The sequence below is a fragment of the Symphalangus syndactylus genome, chromosome 11, assembly GCF_028878055.3.
Source record: "Symphalangus syndactylus isolate Jambi chromosome 11, NHGRI_mSymSyn1-v2.1_pri, whole genome shotgun sequence".
NCBI lineage: Eukaryota > Metazoa > Chordata > Mammalia > Primates > Hylobatidae > Symphalangus > Symphalangus syndactylus.
In genome coordinates this window covers 13,453,496-13,479,284 of record NC_072433.2, presented here as the reverse complement: position 1 = coordinate 13,479,284, position 25,789 = coordinate 13,453,496, and the positions used below count along the sequence as shown (strand labels likewise).

Below are 25,789 nucleotides of genomic sequence, written 5' to 3'. Positions count from 1 at the left end.
GAAATGATTCTGGAGCTCGTAACTGTGGTCAGCCCGGGAGCCATGGGCCTCCCTGGACCTGGGAAACTGAGGGGCCCAATCAAAACCAGCATCATGTAGGGCTGCATAGTCACCTCCTTCCTGGCCTCATGCCCTAAAAGGTTGAATACAGATTCACATTGCAAGGTCAGAGATCACTCACTCATCCATGCACTCTGTGATGCAAGGCACTGGGACAGGGAGGGGTCACTGCAAAGGTGAATAAAACTGATGCATTGTCTTCCAGGAAAGAAACATGTAAAACTCACCATGATCCAAGGTTCAGTGAGTAGGTGCAACAAGCACCAATAATATGCTGTGGACTGTGGGAAAGGAATGATACGTTGTAATTAGTTGGGGACGGAGGACAGAGAAGGCTTCATGGACGCTAGACACTAAAGGCTGAGCAGCACACATGGGCAAAGGCACACAGATTTGAAAGTGCATGGTGTATTCAGGGAATTGCAACTGACCACACTCAGGGAGAGGCAGAGAAGAGTGACCACTATCGCCTGCACCCTAGGCCCATCCTGTGGCTTCAATGCACACACAGCTGTGTGCAGGCTGCCAGTCCCTATTCTCTGCGTGCCCTAGAGGGTGATGGCAGTACAGAACTGGCTCCCTCTACCATGCAATAGCATTTGGCAATGGTCTTCTGTTGTTTCCCAGATGGCAGTAGAAGAACAAGTCACGTCCACTGTGCTATTGAGGGCAGGCTCCACCGTCTACAATGGGGAGTCCGGGTGCTCATCCTCGGGTCTCCTGAACACTTATATCTTTCCTCCCACACCCTCTTCCCTCTCTGCTTTTGCACCAGTCATTGGAATTCAGTTGAGAGTCCAGCGTACCAGAGGCTGTCCAAGGCCTCTCTGTCCACCTCATTCCTGTTGTCCCCATCTCTTGGAAGTGGAAACAATTCCCCTTCTCATTCATTCTCTCTGTTTTGGGGCAGAATTCAGTGAAAGAAACACCACCCTCAACTGTGGTGGACATCTTTTCTTTCTGCCTATTGAATTTCTATAGTAAACGCAATTCCATTTTCCTCTGGGGGTCACCCCTATTGCACACAGTCCTGATAGCCTGTCATTCATAGGGCCCCATCCTCCATGATTCATCAGTAGACAGGTGACCAACCCAGGCCACTCAGATGCCCTTCTCCCTGGAAGATCTTTCCTCAGATGCCCACGGCTCACTCACTCCCTTACTTCTTCCAGATCTCTGCCCAAATATGACCCCTTACAGAAGCCACAGTGTTCCACACATCTACACATGGCACCGGCCACCTGCTTCCATTCCGCTGTCACCCACCCTGCTGCAGTTTTCATTAAGGTGAGTATCACTGCACTGCATACATTTATATATTTGTTCATTATCTGCCTCTCCCACTGGAATGTCAGCTCAATGAGAACAAGGACCGTTTTTCTCACTGATGCATTATCAGTGCCTAAGCAGTGTTGACTGTAAGCACTAATAAGCCCTTATTGAATGGAGAAGGAATGAACATATGGACTTTGAATCTTGGGTAAAATAACAGAAGCAGCTGCAGCTTCGTCCTTACAGCAGAGCCTTGAAGAGTCATCCACAGACTCCTGGTGCTAGACCCTCAGGGCTGCCCTGTTGCAGTGAGCGTCTCTACCTCCTCCAATCCCACCTCAATAGAGTCCTTGATTTACAGAGTTGGCCCCTATGGTTTACAGTCACAGATCCCTGACTCTTACCTTCTCCAGGCTCTCCACAGGCCACTACCATCCTGAGGTGGGTTTGCTGGGTCCTCAGAGCCTCCTTATAACTGACCTGGATTTACTGCTCCCTCATTTGAACTCGGTCTCTAAATTGTCACCCTCTGATTCCAAGTCACACCCCACCCCCAGCTCACTGCTCACTGCCCATGGCTCTCCCATATTCCCTCTGGTGTGTAACCCACTTTCTCAGTTGCCACACATGGCAGTGAACCCTGCTTAGAACCATGCCCACAGTGGCTTAAGGTTACAAGCTTAATATAGGTTCAGTCTCAGGGTCTGGGACTGCACCCAGGATGGTGCCACAGAAAAACATTTTATTCCCATGCCTAAGTCCTCAAATGACTATTAACCCTGGTGTGTGGCATAATGGTAGGAGGCCACCTTCTTGTATGTGTTTGGTGACACAGCACTGCAGATAACAAGAGGACATGAAGAACAATCCACGCCGCCATGATACCACAACAGTGATACCAACTCTCTTTCAACTTGCATATTCCCTGAAAAATAGCCAAAGTACTTTAAAGCACCAGAGCACTGTATTTAAAGAAAATTATTCCAACTCATTCCTTCCACTCACAAGCACAGGCAGATAAGAGGCCTTTGATCTCAGTTATTTTGAGCAGCAATTTTTTTTTTTTTTATTTTAAGTGATTCCGTTATTTTGACACAGGCCTGACAGCAAAAGAACAGCTGCCACGGCAGTCAGGGAATAGTCTATCACTTTGCTGAAACATCCAGAGAGCATCTCAGGTCACAAATGAGAGGGGAAGAGGGTTTCAGTAGATTTGGAGAGCTTTCTCCTCGCTGCCATAGAGAGAAATCGTTGGTTGAAATTCACTAACTTCCTTTAGAAATATTTTCAAAGTAATTTGAAAATTATTTAGAGAATAATGTGTTCCCTAAAAAGGAACATACAAATGTATAAGAAGCAGCCAGTTATGCTTAATTAGCATCTGGGGCATGGAAGGGGAATGGGTTTAACGTGCTGTGGCTTTAAAACATCAGATTGGCACATGTATCCATATGTAACAAACCCGCACGTTGTGCACATGTACCCTAGAACTTAAAGTATAATAATAAAAAAAAATCAGATGGCCACCTGTGAGTGACCACTGTCTATACACTTCATCAGATCCTCAAGAAGGAGCACAGGCTGTTATCAGGAAGGCATGAAAAATATAGGCCAAATTTTTTAAAGTATATTTTGGAACAAAAAAATTTTTCATAAAAAGTTAAGAATGAATCCCCTTAGAACACAAACAGAAAATGGATGGGACTTAACAAAACATAAGTGAACTCATGAAAAACTTTAACCTCACAAGTAATCAAAGAAATAGAAGCTGCAGCTGGACACAGTGGCTCATGCTTATAATCCTAGCACTTTGGGAGGCCACGGCGGGAAGATCACTTGAGCTCAGCAGTTGGAGACCAAGCTGGGCAACATAGTGAGACCTAGTTCTCTACAAAAAAATTAAAAATTAGCCAGGTGTGGTGGTGCATGCCTGTAGTCCCAGCTACTTGGGAGGTTGAGGCAGGAAGATGGCTTGAGCCTAGCAGACTAGGCTGCAGTTTGCCATGATTGTGCCACTGCAATCCAGCCTGGGTGACCAAAACCTCATCTCAAAAAAAGAAAAAGAAAAAAAGCTGCAAACAATGAGATACAATTCTAATTTAATAAACTCACAACGTCTGAAATAATACTCAGTGCACAAACAAAATAAGTGAGTTAGTTATTCTTATTCACTGCTGGTACAAAGTTACATGATCAAGTTTTTGGACAGTAATTCTCATATATATATATATATATATATCATGGTAATATTTATCACTATATTATGTATATAATAGAAACAACATTAATAATAAAGTGTTAACTAAATTTTGAGACAGAATGTGGCTATTAATTTTAATGTTTATGAAGAATTTTTATAGCTTGAAGAAATACTTATTTTAAAATTTAAGTGAAAATGAAGGATACAAAATTCTTTTAATAATGTGGTCACGATTATATAAACCTTCAAGAAAAAGACTGGGCTGGGTGCTCAGACCTGTAATCTCAGCATTTTGCAAGGCCAAGGCTGGCGGATTGCTTGAGCTCAGTTCAGGACCAGCCTGGGCAACACAGCAAGAACCCATCTCTACAAAAAATACAAAAATTAGCTGAGCGTGATGATATGCACCTGTAGTCCCAGCTACTCGAGAGGCTGAAGTGAGAGGATCACTTCAGTCCAGGAGTTTCAGGCTGCAGTGAGCCGTGATCATGCCACTGCACTCCAGCCTGGACAACAGAGTGAGACCCTGTCTCAAAAAAACAAACCAACCAAAGAAAAAAAAAACATCTAGCAGGAAACAATTGTAGAAAATATTTCTGAACAGGCACTTTACCAAAAAAGATACATAAACGGCAAATAAGCACATGAAAGATATTCAGCATCATTAGTCATCAGTAAAGTGCAAATTAAAACCACAATGGAATACCATTAACACCTATTTGAATGGTTGAAATTAAAAAGACAGACCATACCAAGTGTTCTTGAGGATGTGATGCAAACTAGAACTGTCATACCCTGCTAGCGGGAATGTAAAATTGGTACAACCACTTTGGAGAACAATTCAGTAGTGTCTTAAGGAGTCAAACATATACATATTACATGATTCAACCATTCCACACCCAGGTATGATCACAAAAGAAATAAAAACATATGTCCATACAAATGTTCACAGAAGCCTTATTTGTAGTAGTGAAAAACTGGAAACATCCAAAACATCTATCTAGAGATAGAGGGATAAACAAATTATAGTATATGGTCATACAATGGAATACTACTTAGCAATACAAAGAAATGAACTATTGATACTTGCTGAAATGTAGAGAAATCTCAAAATAATTATGTTGAGTGAAAGAAAGCAGACATAAAAGAGTACGCACTGGATGATTCAATTTATGAAATTCTAGAAAACGTGAACTATCCCCTAGTAATAAGAAACCAGAACACTGTTAACCGGGGACTAAGGAGGTCAGGCAGAAGGAGGGATTCAAAAGAGGCCCAAGAATGCTCTTGGCAATGCTGGATCTGGATCTGTTTGCCATCTCGATTGTGGTGATGACTTCACTGGGGTGTGTGTGTGTGTGTGTGTGTGTGTGGTGGTAGTGGTAGTAGTAGTCCCCATTTATCCTTGGTTTCACTTTCCGATGCATCAGTTACCTGCAGCCAATTGCAGCCCAAAAATATTAAATGGAAAATTCCAGAAATCAACAATTCTTAAGTTTTAAATTGCACGCCGTTCTGAGTAGCCTGGTGAAACTTCACATTGTTCAGCCCTGTCCCCACCAGGGATGTGAAACCTCCTTTGTCCGGCGTCCCGACGCTGTCTACGCTACCCACGCGTTAGTCATCAACATCATCTGCTCCTGACATCCAGCCACCGACGTCATCATGATTGGATGCCAGAAGCAGACGGCCCTTCCTCTGAGTGTCATTAGAAGGTCAACTGTCCACAACTGTCAACTGTGCCTACGTCATTCATCTCCCTTCATCTCATCACATAGACATTTTATTATCTCACATCACCAAAAAAGGTTGAGTACAGTACAATAAGATATTTTGAGAGAGAGACCACATTCACATAAATTTTATTATAGTATATTCTTGCTATTGCTCCATTTTATTATTATTATTGTTGTTAATCTCCTACTGTGACTAATTTATAAATTAAACTTTGTTAAAGGTGTGTATACATAGGAAAAGACAGTATAAGTAGGGTTCAGTTCTATATGAGGTTTTAGGCATGAATTGAGGGTTCGGGGGTATCCCCTGCAGACAATGGGGGACTATTGCATATTTACATATATGTATGGGTGTGTGTGTGTGTGTGTGTGTGCGTGTATGTGTTAAACCTTTTCAAATTGTATATTTAATTATGTACAGTTTATTTTATGTCAATTTTATCTCAGGAATAAAAGGAAGGACCAGAGATCTAAAAATGAATTCTGGAAGTGGTTGCACAACTCTATACATTTACATCACTGAGTTGTATACTTAGAGTAGGTAAACATGGTAGGTAAAATATGCTTCCAAAAAGTCATTAAAAAAACAAAATAGACTAGAAGGAAACGCATCCATGTGTCAAAAGTTGTTAGCTCAGGTTAGTGAAATTACAGTGGGGGTTTTTTGGTGTTTTCCTTGTAACTGTTCATCTTTTCAGGTTTTTCTAATTGAATACATATTAAAATAAGCAAAAAAATTAAACATATCTTTGGGAATTAGTAGTACCTTTATATTATTCAGCTGCTAATACTCCAGCCATCAAATATACTATCTTTGTATAAAGTTAGGACAAATCAGTATTTTTTAACTTGAAGGAGGCCTTTACAGGTCAATAGACTTGTTTTACTTGTTCTTATGTCTATAGCATTTCTTGCAGGGGCACCTGACACATCCTGAACATCAATAATCTCTGAGGAATGTACATACAGGACAGTATTTGTAAAGCAATCCTCCCATTTTCTATAAGATTGATCTGCCTAGTACTTCAAGATGACTTCCTGTAGGCCAAACTATTATAACAAGTCAAGGATTAACAAACTACCAGCAGATCTGGTAAATACAGTTTTATTAGAAAACAGCTATATGGATTCATTTATGTATTGTGTATGGCTACTTACACCAAAATGGCAGAGTTGAGCAACTGCAACAGACATGGTACAGCCCACAAAGCTTAAGATATTTACTATCTGAGCCTTTATATAAAAAGTTTGCTGGCCCTTATAATAAACCATGGTAGTCTTTTATTAAGCATTTACTGTGTTCCAGGTATCAGCAAAATGTTTGCATACATTATTTTAATTTTCACCCCTAAGGTAGTTATAATTATTTAAGCTATGACTATAAACCACGAAAGTATGGGTAAATTTTTGTTTAGATGCATATCTGAAAAAGCCATTTCTCTATAAAGTTTATAGTTTTAACATGTTAACTATGTAGAATAAAATTATGCATGGAAATCAAAAGACTATTTGCATAAAAAGAAAATTTATTTGTAAAATCAATTTTTCCAGAGCTGGCAGTATCTCAAAGGTTCAACTTACAAAGGCATAAATCCAAAGCAGTATTTTAATTGAACTATAATTCATGCCGAAGTAAAATAGAATCATAACTGTTATTTAATGACTACCTTTCAGAAACTACACTAGGTACTTCACATTACTTGTGCCATCAACACTAACAACCTTATGGGAAAAAGCATACTGTCATTTTCAATTTACAAATGAGAAAGCTGAGTCCCTGAGAAGTTAAGGAGATAAGCAATTAGTTAAGTGGTAGAACCCAAATTAGAACTTGACTCTATCTGAACCCAAAGCCTGTCCTCTTTTCATTTGAGGGCACATTTCTCCAAAACACAAAAAGGTATCAAAACTTTAATTATAAGAAGCTTAATTAAACTAAAAAGCTTCTGCACAGCAAAAGAAATAGTCAACAGAGTGAACAGTCAACCTGCAGAATAGGAGAAAATATTTGCAAAATTATATATACAACAGGGGACTGATATCCAGAATTTATAAGGAACTCTACTCAACAACAACAAAAATAATTCTATTAAAAAGTGGGCAAAGGACATGAATAGATAATTTTCAACAGAAGGCATACAAATGGCCTACAGGCATATGAAAAAAATGCTCAACATCATTAATAATCAGAGAAATGCAATTTAAAACCAAAATGAGATATCATCTTACACCAGCCAGCATGGCTATTATTAAAAAGACAAAGAATAACAGATGTTGGCAAGGATACAGAGAAAAGGGAACTCTTATACACTGTTGATGGAATATAAATTAGTATAGCCACTATGGGAAACAGTATGGAGATTTCTCAAAGAACTAAAAATAAAACTAACATTTGATCTAGCAATCCCATTACTGGGGTATCTATCCAAAGGAAAGGAAATCAGTATATCAAAGGGATATTTGCCTTTGCACATTTATCATTGCACTATTCACAATAGCAAAGATACGGAATCAACCAAAGTGCTTATCAATGGAGGACTGGATAAAGAAAATGTGGTCCATATACACAATGGAATACTATTCAGCCATAAAAAATAATATATCTTTTGCAGCAACGTGAATGGAACTGGAGTCCATTATCCTAAGTGGAACAAGCCAGACACAGAAAGACAAATAGCATATGTTCTAACTTATAAATGGGAGCCAAATAATGTGTACACATGGATGTAGATTGTGGAATGATAGACAATGCAGACTTGGAAGGGTAAGGGTGGGTGGTGGATGATGAGCGATTACTTAATGGGTACAATGTATGTTATTTGGGTAATGGATACCCTAAAAGCCCTAATTTCATCACTATGCCATCTATCCATGGTATTACCCAATTACCTAAGACATCATAAAATTATGCTTGTACCCCATAAATTTATACAAATAAAAAAGAAGCATATGGGGCTCTGTTACTAAAAAAAAAATCACATCAGAGCTGAAAATCTCAAAATATTTTTGGAGCTGTTAGTAGCAGGAGGCTTAAAAGCATTCTAAATGAAAAAGAAGCTCATTATTAGATTTCCTTTTCCAGTTTATCACTAATAGACTTCCATAAGGACGGCAGGGAAATGTACATTATCTGGAAAATACATGCCAAATACGTTGCATGCCATTTACTTCAGTAATTATGGTGAAGCCTCAGAAGAGCATACCAGCTGTTAAGAGCAGCTTCAACTTACCTCCTGGCAAGGCTAAGTCACTGCCAGGAAGCACCTTCCAGGTAAACAGGCATCTGTGTGACACACTATACTTTCCGGGCACTTGAAGAAGCATGATTTCCATTGGAGAGGTCCAAGTTCAGAGCAATACCAAAGCACAACTGGAACAATGTCTTGTGCAAAGTCCCTACAGTCATTGGCATCACCATGGCCATCCACTGGATTTTATAGACATTTGAGTGATATAAACCCTTTAGGACACCTTTAACGCTACCCTGTTTTTTGCATCAATCCACAGGAATTAGTCTTGGTACACTTTAAGTAAGGCTGCCTGCACTAGGGTTCCTTGTAAAGTTTATTCTTGAATTCAAAGACATATTAGTAGTCAAAGTCAACAGTCATTGAGAATAGAACTGTTACTATAAGATAACATTGGGCATTTGTTGTCTGCAAGATACTGTGCTAAGGCCTTTATATGTATTTTCTTATTTAATCTTCACTTCAACCTTATGTAGTAGATACTATTATTATCCTTTTTTGTTTGCTTTTTGTTTTTTTGTTTTTGTTTTTTTTGAGACGGAGTTTCACTCTTATTGCCCAGGCTGGAGTGCAATGGCGCAATCTCGGCTCACCACAACCTCCACCTCCCAGGTTCAAGCGATTCTCCTGCCTCAGCCTCCCAAGTAGCTGGGATTACAGGCATGCACCGCCACACCCAGCTAATTTTGCATTTTTAGTAGAGACAGGGTTTCTCCATGTTGGTCAGGCTGGTCTTGCACTCCCGACCTCAGGCGATCTGCCTGCCTCAGCCTCCCACAGTGCTGGGATTACAGGCATGAGCCACTGCACCCGGCCTATTATCCTAACTTAAAGCATTTTCCTTTGTCACCACTTCATCAATGAAATAATATAATAAATTCATCTGAATTAAGAATAGATAACATCAAACACCAGGGCCTGTGAGGGGGTGGGGGGCAAGGGGAGGGAGAGCAATAGGACAAATACCTAATGCATGCGGGGCTTAAAACCTAGATGATGGGTTGATGGGTGCAGCGAACCACCATGGCACATGTATACCTACATAACAAACCTGCACATTATGCACATGTATCCCAGAACTTAAAGTATAATAAATAAATAAATAAACATCAAAAATTATAAGTTATATAAAAAGGTTAAAAAAATTGATAATCCAGCCTAGCACAGTGGCTCACACCTGTAATCCCAAGAACTTGGGAGGCCAAGGTGGGAGGATTGCTTGAGCCCAGGAGTTCAAGACCAGCCTGGGCAATATGGCAAGACCCCATCTCTACAGAATTAAAAAATTAGCTGGGTGTGGTGGCATCCACCTATGGTCCCAACTACTCAGGAGGCTGAGATGGGAGGAGATCTTGGGCCCAGGAGGTCAAGGCTGCAGTGAGCCATGTTCTTGCCACTGCCCTCCAGCCTGGGAGACAGAGCAAGACCCTGTCTCACACACACACAAAAAAAGTAATCCCTGTATTTTTGTTATCTAACAATAAGAAAGATAACTTATAAATACAGTTTTACTTACTAAGTTAACATGCGTAAGCTTTTTGTATTTTTTCTAACATACAACACTTCAATTTACAGTAGTAGAAAAAAATTCTCATTTGGAAAGGTGGAGTAGTCTACAGTCTACTCTTATGAAAAAGACGAAAGTGCCAAATGACCCATCTAATATCAGGCATTTTGTTTTAAAATTTTTTTAAGTAATATTCAGTTTCCTTGGGGCAATTATGACTCAACTCATATTCAAGAGGTTCGTAAGAGTATTGGCTTCAGCATCAGATGTCTGTGTAGGTCTCTATCAGGGACTGGCTCTGTGATCCTAGACAAGTTACTTAATCCCACTGGATGTGCTTCCTCATCTATAAATAGTAGATCATAATTTATCTACTTCCAAGAGTTATTAAGGGGAGTACATGAGACAATGTACATAAAGCCCTTCACACTAAATGCTCATCAATGTCAGCTATAACAATGATCATTATTGTTACTTCTATGATTATATATAACTTTATAGTTAAAATTATTATTCTGAGACCATACCAGACTTTAAAGTGTCTTCAGATTAATGAGTACCAAAAAAATACAGAAAGAATGAATAAGACCTACTATTTGATAGCACAATAGGATGACTACAGTCAATAATAATTGTATATTTTAAAATAACTTTTAAAATGTAATTAGATTATTTGTAACGCAAAGGATAAATGCTTGAGGGGATACCCCATTCTCCATTGTGTGCTTATTTCACATTGCATGCCTGTAGCAAAACATCTCATGTACTCCATAAATATATACACCTACCCTGTACCCACAAAAAAAAATTTTAAATAATTTTTTAAAAATAAAAAGTTTAAATTTAAATTGTAATTAAATTGTAATTTTTAAATTTTAAAAATTAAAAAAGGTATCTTCATAAAAGGATGATGATGATGATGATGTCAATTTTATGGTTAAGTATATTTTTTTGTTACCAAAGTCTTTAAAAATGGAATTTTCATATCTAGTTGTCAGATAGTTGGAATTACCCAAAACACTCTATTCCCTAATCATTAATCAATCAGTAGTTATTTGGTGAAGTTATACTTTTAAAATGTCTTATGTTAAATATTATGAGTGAAAAAGAGGGCCATGCCCCTTCCTAAAAAGAGTGTGTGACCTATATGGAGAATGAAATGATAATTGCGGTGGAGATACATCATTATACATTTGTGCAAGCCCATAAGATGTACACCAAGAATGAATCCTAATGTAAATTATGAACCCTGGATGACGAGGATGTGGCAATGTAAGTTCATCACTTGTAATGAATCTACTTCTCTGGTGGGACTCTTCATAATGGAGGAGGCTATGCATGTGTGAGGCGGGGAATACATGGGAAATCTTTGTACCTTTCTCTCAATGTTGCTGTGAACCTAAAACTCTAAAAAATAAGATCTTTTTTTTAACGTAAAAAGCTACACCTAGATTAAAGTCTATTTTTTAAAAAGGCAAGACCAAAGTTTGGGAGAAAATATTTGCAAAGACTCATACCCAGAATACCTAAAGAGTTCTTACAATTCAATAATTAGAAGATTAAAACACTAATAGAGAAAGGGCAAAAATTTTGGACAGTTGTATCACCAAAGAAGGTATCAAGATGGAAAATAGTCTATGCAAAAATATTTAACACCATTGATCATTGGATAAGTGCAAATAAAAGCAGTGAGATACCACTATCACTAGAATGACTAAAATTAGAAAGACTGACCATATCAAGTAGTAGCAAGGTTGTGGAGCAACTAGAACTCTCATACATCGCTGGTGGGAATGCAAAAAAGTACAGACATGATGGAAAGTAGTTTGGTAGTTTCTTAGAAAGTTAAACATACAGGCCAGGCATGGTGGCTCACGCCTATAATCCCAGCACTTTGGGAGGCCGAGGCGGGTGGATCACCTGAGGTCAGGAGTTTGAGACCAGCCTGGCCAACATGGTGAAACTCCATCTCTACTAAAAATACAAAAATTAGACAGGCATGGTGGTGTGCACTTATAATCCCCACTACCCAGGAGGCTGAGACAGGAGAATCGCTGGAACCTGGCAGACAGAGGCTACAGTGAGCCAAGACTGTGCCACTACATTCCAGCCTGGGTGACAGAGCAAGACTCTGTCGAAAGAAAGAAAGAAAGAAAGAGAGAGAGAGAGAGAGAGAGAAAGAAAGAAAGAAAGAAAGAAAGAAAGAAAGAAAGAAAGAAAGAAAGAGAGAAAGAAAGAAAGAGAGAAAGAAAAAAGAGAGAGAAAAAGAAAGAGAAAGAAAGAAACAAAGAAACAAAGAAAGAAAGAAAGAAAGAAAGAAAGAAAGAAAGAAAGAGAAAGAAAGAAAGAAAGAAAGGAGGGAGGGAGGGAGGGAGGGAGGAAGGAAGGAAGGAGGGAAGCAAGGAAGGAAAGAAAGAAGGAAAGGAAGGAAGGAAGGGGAGAGAGAGAGAAAGGAAGAAAGGAAGGAAGGAAGGAAGGGAGGGAGGGAGGGAGGGAGGGAGGGAGGGAGGGACAGAGGGAAGGAAGGAGAGAGAGAGAGAAAGAAAGAAATTTACCATATGACCCAGCAATTCCATTCTTAGATTACCCAAGATAAATTAAAATACACGTTCACACAACTAGTGCTAGAGAGCATCTCAAGTGGTTTTGGAGGCAAGAAGGGGGTGGAGATTGCGTAATGGCACAAGCAGACATTTTGGGTGATGGAAACATTGTCATGATCGTAATATAAATATAGGACTATAGCTATTTGTCAAAGCAACCGAATTCTATACTTAAATTTAGTAAATCTTATTGTATGTTAAAATCGTATCTCGATAAATTGATGCAAAAAAAATAATTATTGACATAAGTTATTCTATGATAAATGCCTAACAGTGGTTCCAATAACTAGAGACTTCAGGAGACAGAAAAGGAAGAAGAGAATGAATACTTATAAAGTGCTTCCTGTCTGCTTTTTAAACACAATAGTAAATCCTGCCAACAAGTTATCTGAAAGATAAGTTTAGTTTGCACTTTGAAGAAGCTGTCTGATCTTTGAAATAGTAAGAAGTGTACCCGTCACAAAACTAGTAAGCAGTAGATTCAAGCCCAAGTATGTCTGACTTTGAAATCCAAGTACTACACTACATCACGTGGCTTCCCAAGTAATTTAAATAGAGCCACAAATGAAATCACACTTTAACCCAACAAATATCAAGAGCAAACCATCCAAAAGAAATCAAACCACCATTGCTGTTGTCCCAAAAGAAGGATATTAATATGTGCAACAGCCAAATAATACATAAGAAATCTCAACACCAAGTCTTAATCTTTTAAATAGAGAATCCTGAATAGTCATAGAAGCTATTATAATTTTCAGAGCAAAGTTATTATAGAGATGTTTGCATAAACACACTATGTGAAATTTTCCAATTTACTTATACATTTTCAAATTCTCAAGGACATTTCTGGAGTAATCTCATCATTTATAGAGCATTAATTCTGATGCCTGACTACAGATGATATGGTTATTATGTAATATTTAATAGTTCAAAATGGGAAGTTAATATACTTCTAAAAATACCAAAGAAACTAGTATATAAAAATGTCAACTGTGATCACCAAAAATTGCTTCTAGTTGTATCTAATTATCTCATACTCTCTTTAAGAGTTCTGCATTTCATATCAGGGATGGCCTGAATAAGTAACATTATTTCATATGTGACAACTGTTTAGCTTATTGTCAATGATAAAGATTTATCATGATCTTATAAACCTCATGATCCACCCAATCCCTCAATTTTTAACTACTTTCAGGAAGTTTCACCAATAGGCAAATATGCTGAGGGACAAAAAAACAAATACTAGAAGCATTTTAAAAAATAATTATATGCTGTCCCTAGCAGGCTTCAGTGCTTAAGCTACAACAATTAATGTGATGTACCAAATTTTCACAAGTGCAATGCATCTTAGCAGCTCATCTAACGGAGTCTGGGTGATACTATTCATTAGTAAGAACCCTTAGAAACAATCCATGATTTTGTTCTCCCCAAGAAAGTGATCTTTTCATGATTTGGCAAATGTGGGCACACACACACACACACACACACAGCAACAACTTCATAGTTGTTTTTGTAGTCATCTAGAAAATGGAGAGCTAAAGTACATATTTGGTCATCTAGGATCCCTCAAAAAATTATCTTGCGTAGAACTGTCTAGATAATTGAGAAAAATGATGTCTATGTCAAATATTGGGAGAAAGCTCTAAATTAATGAATACTTTGATTACTTAAACAGCCTGAAAGAAATTAAGTAAAAGCCTTGAAAACTCAGTCTAACAAAATAGGGAATAGTTAAGGATCCATTCCAATAATTTTGGAAGAAAGAGTGAAGATGCATTTAAAACATTAGTAGATTGAATTTGCAAAGCTGTCTGCATGGCAGAAGGCAAGCGAACCCGTTTGTAACCCAGGGCTGAGCAGCTATCCCCTGCTGACTTGTCATCATCCCTTCCCCACAAATGCAGCCAGAGTCCCACATCATCACCCACAGCATGAAATCAGAAGAAGCCTTACGTCATTTCAACTCGTGGCATCTAGCACTGACATATCAACCTCTCCTTACAAAGAGTAACTTTATTCTTTCCAACTTCTGATACATTTCTGACTGATCAAGATTCAGACCTACACGTGCCCTAAATTGACATACCATTTTCCCGCATTGGAAGTGCTTCAAATACATAACTTTCTCTTTATGCTACATAATCGTTGCAATTGAGTAGTATCCAGCCACTGACCTGAAAGAAGCTGTTGGTTTTGCAGACAGCCCTAGTTATCAGCATCCACATGTGCTTATGCACCATGGTAATTAATCAAGGTTGCCCGGATTGGATGATAACATGACTTCATGTCCACAATCCCTCAGCCTAAACCCTTAAAGCTGGATGTGTCTTGGAATTAAGAATTTTTCACATTTTACAAAAGTAAAATGGTGCCTGAGGCTGTATGTTACGTAACATCCCAATGAAGTCTGGAATGGCATTCCAGAATCAAGCACACTAACATTTCTGCAACAAACGAACGAGTATTCACACTAAGTATGATTTTGAAAATAGCCTCAAATCAGATCAGATTAGGCTTTGCCATCACGTGAGTTATGAACTAACTATTGGATCTCAAAGCTTTTAGCAGAATATAGAAGTAATAGCAGAGGAATAGTAGCAGTGGAAAATAATTATGAGAACTGGTATATGCAAACAGATGCCAGGCACTAGCTATAAATGATCTCCTTAATCTCCCCAACAACCTTGAGGTCAAAACTACTTTCAAGAGGGTGTTTTACACAAACTGACTTAAAAACACTCTTTTTACAATGTACATGATATATAAATGTTTTAAACCGCTCTCCCAAATCATGAATCAAACCCAATATTGTTATTAGCCCATCCTTTTATTGGCTTTCTCATTTAGAATGACATTTCTGTTCTTGATTATAGGATTTTAATCTCATTAGAGTCCTACATAACAAATCCAGAGGTAGATTTAAAAGAAAAAAATCACAGAATTTCAAATTATTTCAGGAGGGCAACCCTGAGGTTACTCACTAGTTCAGCAACTCAAACCAAAATTACACACTAACAATTACCCCATTAAGGAGCTTTGCTTCCTTTTGTTAAGCATGCTCATCCCATAAGTGTGAAATTTATGTTTACCATTACAAGGGAAAACTTGATTTAAAAAAAATAAAAGACTGTACAAGAGCTCAAGGTGTTAATACGGAATTGGATGGTAATCTGCTGAGTCTAGGACTTGTATACTGAGACCTGTGAAAATCTCATTAGCTATCTTATCCCACCGTCCCCCTATGCAGCTCAAGTGGCCCTCAGTCTTCCTAGCTGTGTATTCTACATTTAACTTATTAATTTGGATTCAGTCTTATCCAAATCATGCCAACTCAGCTTGCAAACTCCTCGCCCAGCTTACATCTTGTGGAGTTTTTATAAACATATTACTCTAAGAATTACTAACATCATAGTATATGAGGCTAGAGTGATATGATAATCACCCCTCATATCTCCAGTAAACAATTCACTCTAACAACCTTGATATAAACTGATTATACATATAATTATCATTTTTAATGTTCATCTTGTTCAAACAATGAATTAGATACTATAATAATATAATGCATTAGCATTTTCCTCTTTAAGATGCTTCCCTACTGTGTACTTTAATTAAGGAACAAGGAAAGCATCCCAACTAAATTTATTGTCTTAGTATAATCTAAAATTATCTTCTCACAAATATGAAAGTCTTTGCTATCGCAAATGTCTTAAGTTGAGTTCCTTCAGAAGCCAAACCTAAAAGATTTGAATGCAAGTAATTTGGCATGATTCTGGAATCCATGTCTACTGTGCTTAAGGATACCACACCCTGTGCTGATTCATCTAAATACTATCTGTCTCTGAAATATCCCCAAACATGTGTATTTATTTCCACACATATAGTCATCTGTTTCAGTATTGTGTGTGTGTTCATCCCCCAAGAAACAGAACGCATTCTCAAGCAGTAAAACTGGCCCAGGACACAGCACTGTGCCTCTTGGCTAATGGGCCTTAGCTACCATAGAGCACCATCACCTTCAGGCCATCTACCAAGGCAAATATGTCTCCATATTGTTGGCTTCTCTTTTGTCCATTTATTTTGTGTTTTGTGAACAATTTTGACCAATACTGTCCCAAAAATCAGTATGCAAGTAGCAGTGCTGGATGTGTGACAAAAATTAAAACCTAGGAGAATCAACCTGAACATTGAAAGGCAAGACGTTTTAGCTCCCTAGGCAAGAAGTGTTATCTCCCTTGAGGCATCATCAAGTAAGTGGTCAAAGACAGTAAGTGTCTTCTATGTGGGATCATAAAAAGAGATCAAATATCAGAAAGAGAATGAAACAGTGGTTACCACCTGTTGGGTGGGGGAGTGGTCAGGGAATGGGAAATGCAGGTCAAAGAATTCAAAAGAGCAGATGTGTATGATGAACAAGTTTAGACATCTATCGTACAACATGAGAACTAAAGTTAATAAAATTATATCGTATATCAGGGTTTTTTGTTAAATAAGTGGATTTTAGCTGCTGTCTTATCACCAAAAATTGACTATCTGAGATGATGGATATGTTAATATCCTTCACTACCATAACTTTTCTACTATCTATTAATATATGTATCCCACAACATGTTGTAAACCTCAAATATATACAATAAAATTTATTTTAAAAAAATAAAAATATTGATAGTACAACAGAGTGACTATAGTCAATAATAACTTAACTGTACATTTTAAAATAACTAAAACAGTGTAATTGGGCTGGGCATGGTGGCTCACGCCTGTAATCCCAGCACTTTGGGAGGCTGAGGCGGGTGGATCACCTGAGATCAGGAGTTTAAGACCAGCCTGGCCAATATGGTGAAACTCTGTCTGTACTAAAAATACAAAAATTAGCTGGGCATGGTGGTAGATGCCTGTAATCCCAGCTACTCGGGAGGCTGAGGCAGAAGAATCACTTGAACCCAGGAGGTGGGGTTGCAGTGAGCTGAGATCATGCCACTGCACTCCAGCCTGGGCAACAGAGTGAGACTCCTTCTCAAAAAAAAAAAAAGGAGTGTAATTGGATTGTTTGTAACTCAAAGGATAAATGCTTGAGGGGATGAATACCCCATTCTCCATGATGTGCTTATTGCACACTGCATGCCTGTACCAAAGCATCTCATGTACCCCATAAATATATACACCTACTATGTACCCACAAAAATTAAAAATTAAAAAATGTAATAATAATAATAATAAATACTTAAAAAGTGGGAGAAACATATTTGTAACATTTATCTCACCTAAAGACTTAATATCCCTAATAAATTTTAACTATTAAAATTGAGGAAAGAGAGCCAGGTGTGGTGGCACACACGTGTAGTCCCAGCTACTTGGGAGGCTGAGCTGGGAGAATCACTTGAGCCCAGGAGTGTGAGGCTGCAGTGAGCTATGCTTGTGCCTGTGAATAGCCACTGCATTCCAACCTAGGCAATATAATGAGACCCTATCTCTAAAATAAAAAAATAATAATAATTGAGGAAAGAAACTATGATACATGCACACATCAAAATAATATGCAGTTTTAAACTACAATAAACAAGAGCAGTATAAACTAAAAACAAAAAGAATCAAGGACAGTGAAGGTGAAGATCAGCAGTCACACGAATCAAGGACTGCTTGATTCAGCAGTCACACGAATCAAGGGAGCCTGCTGACATTCTGAGGGCATCATAAACACAACTGCTGCCCAGGAAGACTGAGCAACAACTGGGTGAGTAGAACCAGAAAGAACAAAGGCCAGAGGCACATCATGACTTCAGGGGATTTGAAGAGAACAGAGAGCTGTTGCCAGGACTGCCATTGTACAAACAGCATATTCCCTTCCAATGTTACTTACATAGAAAGAAGGAAAGGAGGGGGGAATGGAGGGAGGAGGGGAGAAAGGAAGGAAAGGAGGAGGGAAAAGAAGAAAGGGCTGGAATTTCCCCATTCTGCTGGCTGCCAGAGGGTGCAGAGCTGAGGCTTCTTGTACCTGTCCCTCTGTTCCTGCAGCCTAAAGGTCCTCTGATCACATCCCCTTGCTCCCTCATTCTTGGCTAGCTGAGCTCCCATCACCACCCACCACCTGGGTGTTCTAGGGTACATTTCAAAGGAGCAGAAACTGGGGGCAGGAACATGCACGGAGCCATCCCAGCATGATCACTCTGCAGGGACAGAGAAACGTGAAACCTCTGCAAAACCAGAATGGCAGCAATCATGATAAAATGAGTAGATACTGTAAATCCAAGACATGGATGTACTGAGTCAGGAGATAAGAGATTTGAGGGAGGGACACTATATTGTTAAATTACAGTCATTAAAAATTGTGCTTTGTTTGTTTAGAAGAAAAATATTACATTCATGACAAATATTTAATACATTTAAAAATATCTGAGATATAATGTTTCCCTCCTTCCAAGTCTGCAGTGCTGCTCTGCAGTTTTCATTTGACACAGCAAGTGCACACCATGTGCCAGAGGCTGTGTTAGGCACTGAGATCGTGGAGATATCTGAGAAATAGTTACTTCCCTCAAGAAGCCCAGAGTCCAGTGTAACAGCATCCAGGTCATTAACAACAGAAGCATTTGCTCTGAAACTAGGATTTTACTAACTGAAGTGTTATTTCATTTTTAAAATCCTATACCCAAGAATTTAAAGACCTTCTCTAATAAGTGAATTACAGAAGGCTTGCTTTGGGAGATATTCAAGCAAATATTGATCTGACCATTAAAAGAAGCTCAGACTATCAGGATAAACAACATTATAAATAGTAAAGTCAAAACAAAGTCAACAAGGAAAAGATCCAAGTCAAAATTCAGTCTTTGCTTTTAAATAAAATGAAGTATTTTTATTCTAGCATCTATTTTTATCAAATATTAGATATATTAATTCATCTGTCAATATCCTAGCTATTATCCGTCTTCTTCTGTAGAGCACTGGGGTGTTAGAAAATGTAAGCACCCTTAGAAATACTATAATTTAGTTGGAGAGGAGAAACAGACAACAGAAATGTTAAAAGATATAGATTAATTCCATTTCAACATAAGAAAATCTCAAGCCAGTGTGTGATTAATGGCCAAACAGAGCAGTGCTATTGCAATTTACAAAGGAAAAAAAATGAACATTTCAGACAACTGTATATTTAGGTAAGATCTTGAAGGACAAGTAAAATTTGGACATAAAGGAGGCACGAGGGCAAAAGTGCTCCTGTACAGAAATATGGTAGGAAAAGACCGTAAATAAGGTAAGGAGTAAATTATTTGAGATAGCAGAGATAGAGTAATGTGGACAGCTTTCAATGTCGAGCCAGGAAATTGGATTTTATCCTCGGCAATGGGGAATATAAGGAGCCTATGCCAGTGTTTGAGCAAAGGAATGACATAAGGTGGTATTTTAAGAGTATTTGTCTGGCTTTACTATGTAAGAATTGAAAGGAAGCTGATGGATAAGAAAACTCGATAGTCCAGACATGAAGTGGTAAGGATCAGAAGTAGGCTGGGACAGTGGACAGTAGTGTGAGAGGTTTAGGAGAAAAGATTCATAAGACTTGATAAGTTATTAGAGACCAGGAGATTCGCTGGTCTCAAGAATAGCTGGCCAAGAGAAAAAAAATCATTAATGAAATTAAAGTCAAGATGCAAGATGTTTCAAAGTAGATGAAAGCTAATGGAAATAGGTCATAAAACTGAGGTAAAAGCACTAATCATAGGACTTAATGTAGTGAGTGGTATACATTCTTTGGAAAAAAAATCATCGTAAATATACTGTTTGGGGTTTTTTTTTAGGTTTTTGTTTGTTTTTGTTGTTGTTGTTTGTTTGTTTTTGTTTTTTGTTTTTTGTTTTGAGACGGAATCTCGCTCTCTGCCCAGGCTGGATGGAGTGCAGTGGCATGATCTCGGCTCACTGCAGCCTCTGCCTCCTGGGTTCAAGCGATTTTCCTGCCTCAGCCTCCCAAGTATCTGGGACTACAGGCGCGCACCACCACACCCAGCCACTTTTTGTGTGTTTTTAGTAGAAACGGGGTTTCACCATACTGGCCAGGCTGGTCTCACACTCCTGACCTCAAGTGATCCACCTGCCTTGGCCTCCCAAAGTGCTGGGATTACTGGCACGAGCCATTGTGCCCAGCCAACATACTGTTTTTAAATAATTTTCTTTTCTTACTATAAAGTAACTTAAGTTCAGTGCACACAAATTTGGTATCAAAAAAAATCCAAAGAAATAAAAGTCATTCAGAACCCTACTACCCAGAGATGGCTACTTTCACACATGTTTATCCTTTGAGTCTTTTTTTTTCCTATGTCAATAAAAATAATAATAATAGAGCCGACGTGGTGGCTCATGCCTGTTATCTCAACACTTTGGAAGGCTGAGGCAGACAGATCAGCATTGGCCTATCCTCTTGAGGTCAGGAGTTTGAGACCAGCCTGGCCAATATGGCAAAACCCCTCTCTACTAAAAATACAAAAATTAGCCAGGTGTGGTGGCTCACACCCGTAATCCCAGCTACTCAGGGGGCTGAAGCATGAGAATCACTTGAACCCAGGAGGCAGAGGTTGCAGTGAGCTGAGATCGCCCTGCTACACTCCAGCCTGGGTGACAGAGTGAGACTCTGTCTCTAAATAAATAAATAAATAAATAAATAAAATTTTAAAAAATGAGAGGGAAAGGGAGTAGGGGAGAGAGAAGAATGGCTAAGAGTTATTGACTGCCTATTACATTCGAAGCATTAGTCTAAGGTCTTGACATATCTTAACAGTTATTCTTTGCAACAACTCTATGAGCTAGATAATATTACCATCCCTTTATGCAGATGGAGAAACCAGGGCCCAGAGAGATCAAGTCTGCCGAGGCTGCCTCACTTGTTGTGAAGTGGGCAAGCAGCAGATATGGCGCCCTCTGGGAGTCATAGTTTCCCTGGCAGTCCTGGTGCTATTGCTTTAGAGGGCATGGAAAGAAACAGAACAGGTGGCAGAGAGATGTATGCATTTTCATGGATGACAACTGAAGACAGTTGCTGGAAAGAGACTGGATGATAGAATTTTGTGCCCTGTGGTACCCTGCTTGTCAAAAGCTTCCACCAGAATGGGAAAGTTTTGCTGAATGGGGAGAAGTTCTTGAGGTTAATGTAGCAAAAGTAGATGTCACAGGGCAGCCAGGACTGAGTAGACAGTTCATCATAACTGCTCTCCTACTATTTATCATTGTAAAGATGGTGAATTTAGACACCATCAGGGTCCAAGGACTAAGAAGGACTTCAGAAACTTTATAAACAATGAAAAGTGGAAGAGTATTGAACCAATTCCATCATGGTTTGGTTCAGGTTCTTTTCTAATGAGCAGTAGGTCAGCACTCTTTCAGCTCTCTATGTGGATCAAGATTTGTCATAACTATTTTATTGAAGACCTTAGATTACCGGTTTGGAAATCGTATATAGTTTTTGCTTTAGCAATTCTGCTTTCAGGGCTGTTGTTAGGACTCTTTATGATATTTGTGGCAGATTGCCTTTGTCCTTCAAAAAGGCACAGACTGCAGCCATACTTGTTATATTAGTTCATTCTTGCACTGCTCTAAAGAAATAGCTGAGACTGGGTAATTGAGAAGAGGTTTAAGTGGCTCATCGTTCTGCAGGCTCTACAGGAAGCATGACAGCTTCTGCTTAGCTTTGGGGGAGGCCTCAAGAAACTTACCATTGTAAGGCAAAGGAGAAGCTGGTTCTTCACATAGCCAGAGCAGGAGGAAGAGAGAGAGGGAAGAGGTGCTACACACTTTTAAACAACCAAATCTCACAATAACTCACTCACTCACTATCATGAGAACAGCACTGAGGGGATGGTGCCAAACCATTCATGAGGGACAACCCCTGTGATCCAATTACTTCCCACCAGGCCCCACCTCCAACATTGGGGATTACAATTCGACATGGGATTTGGGTTAGGACACAGATCCAAGCCACATCACTCCACCTCTGGCCCTTCCCAAATCTCACATCCTTCTCACATTGCAAAATACAATTATCCCTTTCCAACAGTCCCCTCAAAGCCTTAACTTATTACAGCATTAACTCAAAAGTCCAAAGCCCAAAGTCTCATCTAAGACAAGGCAAATCCCTTCAGCCTATGAACCTGTAAAATCAAAAACAAGTTAGTTACTTCCAAGACACAATAGGGTATAGGAATTGGGTAAATACTCCCATTTCAAAAGAGATAAATTCAGTAAAAGGGGCTACAGACCCCTTACAAGTCCAACAAGTCTGAAATCCAGCAGGGCAGTCATTAAAACACAAGCTCAAAAAGAATCTCCTTTGACTCCATGTCCCACATCCAAGGCACTGCGATGCAAGAGGTGGGCTCCCAAGGCCTTGAGCAGCTCTGCCCTGTGACTTTAAAGGGTTCAGTCCCCAAAGCTGCTCTCATGGTATGGCATTGAGTGCCTGTGGGTTTTCCAGGCTGAGGGTGCAAGATGACAGTGGATCAACTATTCTGGGGTCTGGAGGATGGTGGCCCTCTTCTCACAGCTCCACTAGGCAGTGCCCCAATGGGGACTTTGTCTGGGGGCTCCAACCCCACGTCTCCTCTGCACTGCCCTAGTAAATGGCCTCCATGAGGGCTCCGACCCTGCAGCAGGCTTCTACCTGGACATTCAGGCTTTACCATACATCCTCTGAAATCTAGGTGGAGGCTCCCAAGCCTCAGCTCTTGTGCTCTGTGCACCAACAGGGTTAACACTGCATGGAAGCCTCCAAGGCTTACAGCTTACACCCTCTGAAGCATCAGCCCAAACTGTACCTGGGACCCTTTGAGGCATGGCTGAAGTTGGAGCAGCTGGGATGTGGAAAGCAGTGTCCCAAGATTGCGCAGGGTGGGGGCGCCCTGGGTCTGGCCCATGAAATCACTCTTCCCTTCTAGGCCTCTGGGCCTGTGATGGGAGGAGCTGTCATGAAGGTCTCTGAAGTGCCTTCAAGGCCTTTCTCCCATTGTCTTATCTATTAGTATTTGTCTTACTTTTAACTATGCAAATTTATCCATCCTGACTGAATTCCTCCCCAGAAAATGAGAGTTTTCTTTTTTTCTACCGCATGGCCAGGCTGCAAATTTACCAAACTTTTGTGTTCTGCTTCCTTTTAAATATAAATTCCAGGGCCAGGTACAGTGGCTCACACCTGTAATCACAGCATTTTGGTAGGCTGAGGCAAGAGGATCACCTGAGACCAGGAGTTCAAGACCAGCCTGAGCAACACAGCAAGACCCTGCCTCTACTAAAAATACAAGAAAATTAGCCATGTGTGGTGGCATATGCCTATAAACCCATCTACTTAGGAGGCTGTGGTGGGAGGATCACCTGAGCCTGGGAGGCAGAGGTCTACAGTGAGCCATGATCATGCCACTGCACTCCAACCTGGGGAACAAAGCAAGATTCTGTCTCAAACATTTTATATATACACACACACACACACATACATGTATATATATTATATATGTATATATATGTGTGTGTGTGTGTGTGTGTGTGTGTATGTGTGTGTATATATATATATTCAAGTTTCAGGTCATTTCTTTGCTCACACATATGAGCATAAAATGTTAGAAGCAGCCAGGCCATATGTTGAACACTGCTGATTAGAAATGACTTCCACTAGATACCCTAAATCATCTCTCTCAAGTTCAAAATTCCACAGATTCCTAGAGCACAGGCACAATGCAGCCAGACTCTTTGCTAATGCATAGCAAAAGTGACCTTTACTCTAGTTTCTAATAAGTTCCTTATCTCCATCTGAGACCTCATCAGCCTTGACTTTATTGTACATATCACTATCAGCATTTTGGTCACAACCATTTAACAAGTCTCTAGGAAGTTCCAAACTTTCTATCATTTTCCTGTCTTCTTCTGAGCCCTCCATACTCTTTCAAACTCTACCTATTACCCAGCTCTAAAGTTACTTCCACGTTTTCAGGTATCTGTATGGCAATGCCCCACTCCTCAGTACCAATTTTTTGTATTTGTCCTTTCTTGCACTGCTCTGAAGAAATACCTGAGACTGGGTAATTTATAAAGAAAAGAGCCTTAATTGGCTCATGGTTCTACAGGCTGTAGAGGAAGCATGACGGCTTCTGCTTGGCTTCTGATGAGGCCTCAGGAAAGTTACAATTACAGTGAAAAGCAAAGGGGAAGCTGGCAGTTCACATGGCCAACACGGTAGGAAGAGAGAGAGGGAAGAGGTCCTACACACTTTTAAATAACCAGATCTCATGATAACTCACCCACTCACTATCACAAGAACACCACAGAGTGGATGGTGTTAAACCATTCATGAGTGACCACCCCCGTGATTTAATCACCTCCCACCAAGCTCCACCTCCAACACTGGGGATTACAATTTGACATGAGATTTGGGCAGGGACACAGATCCAAGCCATAGCACCAGTCCAAAAAATTATTACCAGAATCTTCTCAACCTTTGAACAATGTGGAGGAGGAACATGAGGTGGATGAAGAAGTTTCAAAGAGGAAGCTGAAAGTAAAGAAGGAATAAACAAAGGCTTTCCATAGAATGCCATACATTGGCCATGGATAAATCCTAACTTTTATAGTTATCTTAATATTATGATTTTGACAAAAATAGAAGATTAATAATTTCTTTTGGTTTGAAGTGAAATATTACTTGCTTGTATATATATTGCAGGGCTCAGACTAAACTGTCATTAGATTGAGAGTCTACATTCAGAACATAAAAGCACTAAGTATAAAAGTTTGAAATATGATTTAAGCACAGTTTGGTGGTTTAAATAGTTCTTTAACTTTTGAAAAATCTGGTGCCAAGCAATAAGATTTGTGTGCGTTTGTTTAATAATAACCTGTTTCAAGTCTGAGTTTTTAAAATTTATATTTTACAAGTATTACATTATTGGAGGTATTTAAGAAGCTTACTTTAGAGAAAAAGATTTCTCACCTGGTACAACTTTTCTTTGTTTCACTGTATGAAAAGAAGAAGATATTTCCCACAAATAAAAAGAAATATCCCACAAATGGGAACTTTGCCCATTGTCTCAAGTAATGTGTATTTCAATGACAACTCTGTGGTCTTTTTAGAGATATAATCAAATTTTTTTCATACTTTTAGATTATGCAACTAACAAAAACTACCTTATATTAATTACAGT

The 25,789-nt window shown here is 39.2% G+C and overlaps 1 protein-coding gene and 1 pseudogene across 2 annotated transcripts in view; one reads left to right on the top strand and one right to left on the bottom strand.

Moving 5' to 3' along the window:
- SLCO5A1 (solute carrier organic anion transporter family member 5A1) overlaps positions 1-25,789 on the bottom strand; it is a 155,690-nt gene that overhangs the window by 98,457 nt on the left and 31,444 nt on the right. The gene's annotated exons all lie outside the window — the stretch shown is intronic.
- Positions 21,622-25,178, top strand: LOC129457610 (thioredoxin-related transmembrane protein 1-like; annotated as a pseudogene).